This window comes from Arachis ipaensis, chromosome B04 (genome assembly GCF_000816755.2).
Source record: "Arachis ipaensis cultivar K30076 chromosome B04, Araip1.1, whole genome shotgun sequence".
Lineage (NCBI taxonomy): Eukaryota > Viridiplantae > Streptophyta > Magnoliopsida > Fabales > Fabaceae > Arachis > Arachis ipaensis.
Window position 1 is genome coordinate 5230783 of NC_029788.2, and position 8294 is coordinate 5239076.

General features: G+C 28.0%; 1 protein-coding gene across 2 annotated transcripts in view; it reads right to left on the reverse strand.

Moving 5' to 3' along the window:
• The window catches only part of LOC107638586 (rust resistance kinase Lr10-like), a 16968-nt gene extending 10153 nt beyond the window's left edge, over positions 1-6815 (reverse strand). Inside the window, exons 1-4 of one of the 2 annotated variants that reach the window (XR_002360542.1) lie at positions 6370-6815; positions 5946-5998; positions 1180-1222; positions 106-345 (exon numbers count right to left, since the gene is read on the reverse strand). The gene's annotated coding sequence lies outside the window, so the exon portion shown is untranslated. Of the gene's footprint in view, positions 1-105; positions 346-1179; positions 1223-1485; positions 2325-5945; positions 5999-6369 lie in introns of those variants that run through there. The other variant, XM_021120561.1, reaches the window with a different exon arrangement.

An 8294-nucleotide genomic window follows, 5' to 3' on the forward strand; every position in this document is an offset into this window, starting at 1 on the left:
TAAATTAAAGTAAAATATTTTTAATAAAAACAAATTATAATAATTATATCTAATAAAATTATTTTTAAAATTTAACATAATTTTAATAGATATAAATATAAATTAATTTAAAAATTATCTCTTTAGATACTTCTAAAAATATTTATAACTTTTAAAAATTGTACAGAAAATATAATCCATTTTTATATACAAAACATAAGATTAAGTATTAATGCAGATATTTCTCTTTAAAATTTTACTTTCTATACCAAATCTAATTAATAGCATTTAAATTCCACATAAATGAGAACAAATATAATAATTTCTGTGTACCTTCAGTGAACCTCTGAACGAATTTTTGAATTCCTACAATAGAAAAAAAAAAGTTATTAATAATCAGAAACATGGGCTTTAGCCACAAAAAAAATAGTGACTAAAATCAAGAAAAATCGTAACGATGACACATTAATAACGAATTGATATCTATAGCTAATAAAGGTGACGTATTTTTATTTAACTACGATTTTTTATTTGTTAGCCACACTTTTATGAACCGTGAAGACAGGTAAATAACCACAGCTTTCACATCATTGCCCACGCTTCAATCCGTGACTAAAAAAAATAATGTAATCTATTTTGTATAATTTTACCACACTTTTTCCGTAGCTAATATTAGTAGGCCAGATTTTTTTTGCCATATTTTTCCGTGACTAATGTTGGTGGGTTATTTAGCTATGCTATTTCCGCAGTTAACCCAAATTATTTTATTCTATTTTTTTATCGCTAGCTTAAATTACCACATTAAAAATTGTGGCTAATCATGAAAGATAAATTTAAAAAAATAAATAAAATGTCATAATAAAGATGTTGTCTAACAGAAAATTATATCATGTAAAATTAAAAAAATATTATCTACATTTATATAAATAATATCCTTAATAATAAAAATATCAAATTAATATATAATGTTAAAAAGCAAATATCTTAAACTAAATAGATTTAAATTATTACAAAATCAAGTATCAAGATGCATCATTATAATGCATCATTATAAGATCTTGAACATTTCATTGGAGCACTTGCAACATCATCCAAATAAAATTTTGCTATTTCTTCATTCGTGGAAAAAATTGTCCCAATTTATTATTTAACAATAATAGTTTAATATAGTTAAAATTTAAAAGATGCAGGAATACATACCCAATATTCTTAGCAATGCTAAAAGTTGAGCGGTATCATCAACCTGAGATTAAAAAAAAAAGGAAAATATAATTATAGTCCAATAAATTAGTCCATATAAATCAACTGAAAAAAAAGTGTGTAAAAACCAAGCACAAATTATAGCCTCAAAACACACACTTGATAATTTGATATTAACTTATAGAATGACTAATGAGACAAAGTTTAGAGAAAATAGTAAGCAGAGAGTAAAATCAAGATATTTGCTGATAATCAATAATATACAAAGGTTCATCTAGAGGGAATAAGTTCTTGAGATGCTGCTACCTTTGAATCATCCAACTTATGCCATGTATCTGGTGCAGAGCGAACAAAGGAAAAGTAATGTCCTGAAGTAGACGAAAATCCAATATGCACAACAACTGCATATAGTACATATTTCAATGGCACCTATTACTAGAAAAAAGAGTTGTGCGTACGCATATTTGACTGAGTATTTTTCTTTTGTTTTTTTTCATAAAATCTTTCATTTTACATGCTTTTTTCCACTTCTACCAAACCATTCATGCTTTTAGGATCTGAAATCACTCACATAATATATCACGGCATCGAATGAAACAAAAGTGGAATTAAAATGATCAATTTAAGCATAAAAATGCATGTTTTCACATTTAGGTCAAAATTAGGGAGAAATCACAAAAGTATGCTATTTTGGTGATTAAACGTGAGTTTAAATGGAGTTTATATGATGAAATCCGTCCAATTTAATTTAAGCAAAAAATTATCATCAAATATGGATTCATCAATTCTCCCACACTTAAACAATAGTAATGTCCTCATGCTACACACAAACAAGGAGAATGATCAAAGGGTAACAACTTATTGAATGCAACTATCTATATGCATACAAGTATACTAAATACTATCTATATCTATCTATACTATGGTTTCCTATTGTTTTGGTGAAAACAAACAACTAAATTCCAAGCAAGTATATGGAGATATAGGGCTAGAAGCAAAGAAATAATTCAATGCAATCAAAATCTAAAGAATTGATTCAACTCATCAAAATGAAGTAACTTGCAAGAATACATGATAAGAGGTGTGGAAACATAGAATTGAGTGGTCGAACCCTTACTAGGTGTGTATACACTCTCAACGCTCGGTGTTTAGGGTTTAATAACTCAAGTCTCCTCTAATCATGTTTTCAATGATTTGCTTTTCATCTAACAATCAACAGATATATGATGCATGAATACAAGTATCATGAGGACTTATTAGGGTTGTAATGGGGTTAAGGTGAAGGTAGGATTAATATGGTTAAGTGGGCTAATAGATTGAATCTTTGATTAGCTCAAGTATCCCACCCAACCTAAGTCAACCTAATCACTAAAATGCAACCTAACTTTCCATTCTTCTCTTTTTATACACATTCATACATTTTTTTCATCCAAATCCACATATGCATTTCTTTTATTCATTTTTTTTTCTTTTTCTTTGGGATAACTTTTGTCCCATCTTATTATTTTTTTCATTTCATTTTTTTTCTATTTCTTTTTTTTCTTTGGGATAACTTTTGTCCCATCTTATTATTTTTTTCATTTCATTTTATTTTTTTCTATATTTTTTTTTCTATGACAAATGCATATGGTTAAAGCAAATTGATACATGAATGTGCACCCATTTTCTAAAATTTTCAATGAATATCCAAAATAAAATTTTTCTCTACCAATACTTCCCAAAATTTCTCCCACACTTAAATGACACACACACTTCAACCTAAACTAATCAAAGATGCAATTCAAGGTAGTTCATGGTTTTTCGCTTAAGGTTGATGACGTGATAATAATTAGAACAAAAGGGGATTAAAAAGCTCAATATTGGCTCACAAAGGTAGATATACAGGTATGGCCATATGGGTAAGTAAGCTTTAATTCAAAAATGGCCTCAATCATGCTAAATGCATTCAAAACATCAAACATCGGAAATAAAGAATCAAGCAAATCTAAGATTGCAATCATAGAAGGAGCATAGCACACAAGAACAAAATAGTGGTTTAAATGTGTAACCACACAATATGGCTCAACAACTCACAAGGTTGTTTGTTCTATCTCTCTGCTATGTTCCACAAAAATTCAGTCAAGCAAGTTTAAAAAGGATTTTCCAAATCAATTCAATATATAGAACGCCCTAAAAACAAAATTCTTGAAAATCTTTGTTGTTTTTCACCAAAATTATTTCCTAAATGTATGTATGTATGTTGTGATGGATGCAATTTTATCAAAAAATTTTCAATATCCAAAAATTTCATAAAAAATCAATATGAATAATTAGGACAAAATTAAACTAAACACTATGCTATTCAATCATCCAAACTCAATTTCTATCTATAAAATATATATCATGCAAAAATGTAAATATAAATATATATATTAACTAAAGTAAATATATAATAGTAAAAAATACTAACAAATATCTATAAAAAATATAATTAAAAGAATAAAAATAAAATGTAAAGTATTCGAAAAAAAATTTATGCTAAAAAATAGTGAATCCTCCCCACACTTAAGCAAAGAAAGGAAAAGTAATATCGTGAAGTAGACGAAAACCCAATATGCAGAACAACTGCATACAGTTCATATTTCAATGGCACCTATTACCAGGCAGGAAAAGGAGTCAGAACAAGGAATCAACAGTGGAAACAATAATATACTAAAATGCCGCAGAAAAAATATATAGGTGAGTTCTTCCGTGCCTAAAGATTGCGATTCTGAATTTACCAAAATGTTCAAATATCTACTAGAATATAGACAAGTGTTATCATATAGGTCCAACAAAAATAAAAATTTTTAACGAAGTTAACTATCTCCTAAAGGATTAGATAAATGGCTTTCGTAAAAGTTAAAGAGCATTAGTGTACTAGTCTACGAAAAGTCTGAAATGCTTTAATTTTTATTTAACTAGTGTTCTTCTCATTACTTTAAAAGACTATTTAAGGGTCATCTTATTAAATAATTAAAAATATTTGTTTATAACTTAATATTTAGACCTACTAAAAATTTAGTCGTTACATAATTATAATATTCATATTTGTTAAGGTGTAATTTTTTTATTTTTATCATATCTAAATTATAATATTTTTGTTTATTTTATTGAATGAATAATAAATCTAATTAAATTTTTTATAATAACTAGATAGAAGACATAAACTATATATATAATTTTTTGTATATAAGTTATAATTTATTTATATAAAATTATAGATAATGTTATGTCATTTGAGCTTTTCCTATTTATACTATACACAAAAATAAATATCAGTGATTGAGTAATATAATTTTTATTTAAATAACAAAATATAAATTTATTAATTTGTGTATTTAGTCTCATTTTTATAGTTAGACACTACATAAATTAGATTTGTAAAATCTTCTGTAGTTATATTAACAAAAATATGAAAATGAAAGGAAATTTGTAGTTCATTGCAGCCATAAAAAATGAAAATAAAATGTATTATTTTTACAAACTAGAAAAATGATATTAATGTACAAATTGATAATAGTTTTGTATTCTTATTTAAATTAATAAATAGAAAATTTTGATTAAATAAAAGAACCTTGAGTACTGTTTTTGTATGGATACCTGGAGGGAGAGCTCGGTCTCTGGAAATCGACGCCGAGTTGTTATCTTCGGTGCCAACCTTTGAGCTTTGTGGTAATCCGAGCTTTACTCCAAGAGGATGTCCAATCGCGTAGAGCTTTGAGCAAGAAACAGGGGGAGTGTACCTGCAAAGGCACTCCGAAGCTTAAGTTAGTATTGAGAATTCAATGTGTCTTTAGGATAGAAGATCATACCTTTTATAAGTGAGAGTACATATGTTGGTTACTTTTCTTCTTTTCTATCTAAATTAAAGAGCAGTAATAAGGATGTAACGGACGATGATTTTGATCGGACGTTTTGACTGTTGGACGCAGTCCATTGTGTATCTGTAACGCCGAGCTATAACGTAAGTTTGCCGAGTTTATGACTCATAATGCCGATTTATTACGCCGGGTTTGTAATGGCCGGATCAGGTCCTTTCGTTAGTTAGATGATAGCGTATCACGTTAAGTGCCATGTGGCATAATGATGTGGTAGGTTAATGCCATGTGTCACAAAATGATTAGTTTAAGTGTTAGGTCAGTGACACGTAGAACGCCACGTGTCACTTGACATGTAAAAAAGTTATTTATAATCAAAATAGTCTCTAAACATCTAGACGTAAGTCATTTTCATCTTTAAAATTTTAAAAATTAATCAAATTAGTCCTTATATAATTTTTTATTTTTTCTTCATAATATTAAATTTAAAATATTTTTTAATAGTTTATTTTAAGAATAAAAAATATCAATTATATCAGTAATTAATAATTAATTATTTATTAAAATATATTGTGTAAAAACTAAATATAAAAATACTTAATATATTATATTCAAATGAAAAACAATAATTTTAGCTAACAGAAGCCTTTTCAATTTATATTTGTTTTGTAGTGCGAATTTACATAATAGTTAAGCAATATTTTAAAATATTTTAAACAAAAAATATATAACAATCTTGGAAAGTACCACACCTTCCAATCATCCACACTTGCTGACATTTCCAGTCTCTAATACTTTATTCGGTGATAATTAAACTCCGTTAAAATACTGTGTTTTTCGACAATTTCGGTACCAAATTTTTCGTCATTTAAGAACTCACCAAATATATAATAGAATGTAGGTGGCCGGGGAAACAACAAAACTTACATTATTGTTTTGATGAGAAATGGTGTAAGGCTGTAAGTCCAACTCCAGTAAGGCTGTAAGTCCAACAAAATATTCACGTAAAGTATAGACCGTGTACGAAATAAGAAAGAAAAGAAATGGACAATAAAATAAAGAAAGAAACTGATGATGACGATATATTCATATTGGAAAGGATGAAATCCGAGAAAGAAAAGACAAATTCCGCAGAGTGTTAGTAACACTGACACAATAATATGTAATGATTCAATTGATTTCTTTCAACATGACATGCATATTATTATTCTTATCCTAAAAGGACTTGATAACTTGATCACTTAATTAACTGATTTTGAAATCTATGTAAGAAGAAAGAGAGGAAAAGAAAAGAAGCATGGATAGATGTTAATGAATCAATGATGAAGAATGTAAGGTGTATAGTTTATACCTTGAAACTTCTTCCCAAAGTGGACCCTTGAGACTTGAATCTCCAAACACAGAATCCATATCCAACCTTATCTTTCTTGCCGGGGCCACCGGTTTCCACCACCAAAGTTCATCTTCTCACCCTCATCGCCACCACCCTCCACCGCCTCCAATAGCTATAGAGAGCTACAGAAGAAGATGATAGCTTTTTAATGTCGGCCTCCATGCCTTTCATCCGCATGTTGTCAGCTACGGCCATGGTGATGAAAGCACCAATTGATAGGGTGGAGTTCAGAAATGATAAGAAGAAGAAGAAATGTGGTATGTATTTATATTTAATTGAAGGAATTTAGAAGTAATCGGTAAGTGAAAGCAGAAAACAAGGGGAATATATAGTATACTCATCAAAGGGTTTTTATTATGCGCATGGAGATGCTTTCAGGGGTGAAAATATATTTTTTTATTTTTAGGTGGGATCGTGATATATAAAAGAAAATGCTTTAGTTTAATTAATTTGCTTTGGGTTGTATTTATTATCATTAGGGGGTTTATGGAATCTTCACTTTACTTTTCTTGCAGTAATGATATAAACCTTTTTGAAAAGAAAAAGCTTTTATTATATTTAGTAATTAATATTTTATAAATAAATAATTAATTAATTCTTTTTTTCATAGCTATAAAAAAAATATTTATTAGGAATTTTTGTTGATTTTTTCTTTTTAAAGGACAGAGGATTAGCTTTGGGTTCTCTTATGTGTGACATACGTAAGTGCTGGAAAAAGGAAAAGGAAAGCTAAGGCATAAATTATAACATGGATCGTTCAAAGAGAAAATAATAATGATAGCGAGATATGGTAGTAAAAAAATGGAAAAGATAATAAGAATACTAATATTTTTAAAAATTTAGAAGACATGTATTAGTGGGAACAGCCTGCAGATAGCGACGATGGAGATAATAAGATGGCCCATACCCCATTTGTAGGTAAGCTTTGCTTATTGGGCTTTCTTTTGCATTTACCTTCACAAGAAAGATTCCCATATTTTTGGTTAATATGAATATGATGGATGAATCACTTGTTAAACCTTTGAAGTTTGAACACGCTATGTATTTTACTTTTTATAATTTAATTTTCCTTATGCTTACTTTGGACCACACCATTCGTTATAATCAAGAAAAGAAAAATATTAAAAGACTAGTAAAATTTATTTTTTTAGTCAGTAATTAATCACTGGTGATACCGCTTCTTTACAAGTTACAAATATGAAGGACAAATTTATGATGGAGAAATAGTTAAGAATAATTAACTAAGGTAATTAAGAAAGAATTAAGAATTCAATAAAAAGCGAAACGCACGTAATCATAAAGTATAGTGTATGATTCAATAATAACTTAGTTCAAACGTGAGACAAAAAAAAGATTCCCAATAATTCAACTCCAAAAGAAACGTTTCAATCTGTAGGCGTCGCAGTCGCATTTATCTCCGATAAAGAAAAAACCGAAAAGAAAAGTGTGATCATCGATTATCCACTATTTTCTCTTTGGGTGCAAAATCTTTATTCAAATGCAACTTTACTTGTAAAGATGCTAATAGACTAATAGTAGAAGCCATTACAAACTTAATCTAGCAATAGCTTCGTTTCTAAATAAGCTTTTTATTCATGCTGAAAAAAAAATATTTTTTATTTCACATATTTTTAATATAATTTTTTTTATTACATATTTTATATTAATAACTAATTTAATTATTAATTTTGAGTGTATATATAACCATACTCATCAAATTCACTTTATAGGCATATATTGGTAGCAAGTGGCAAGGTACGTATATCCACGTGAGTCGAGATCGTATTGTGTTTTAAATATTAATTAAAAAAGTGAAAGTTTCATTAGAAGATAGGAAGAATTTGTTAAACTTTAATTTATATAGTCTAATTGATAGATTTCTT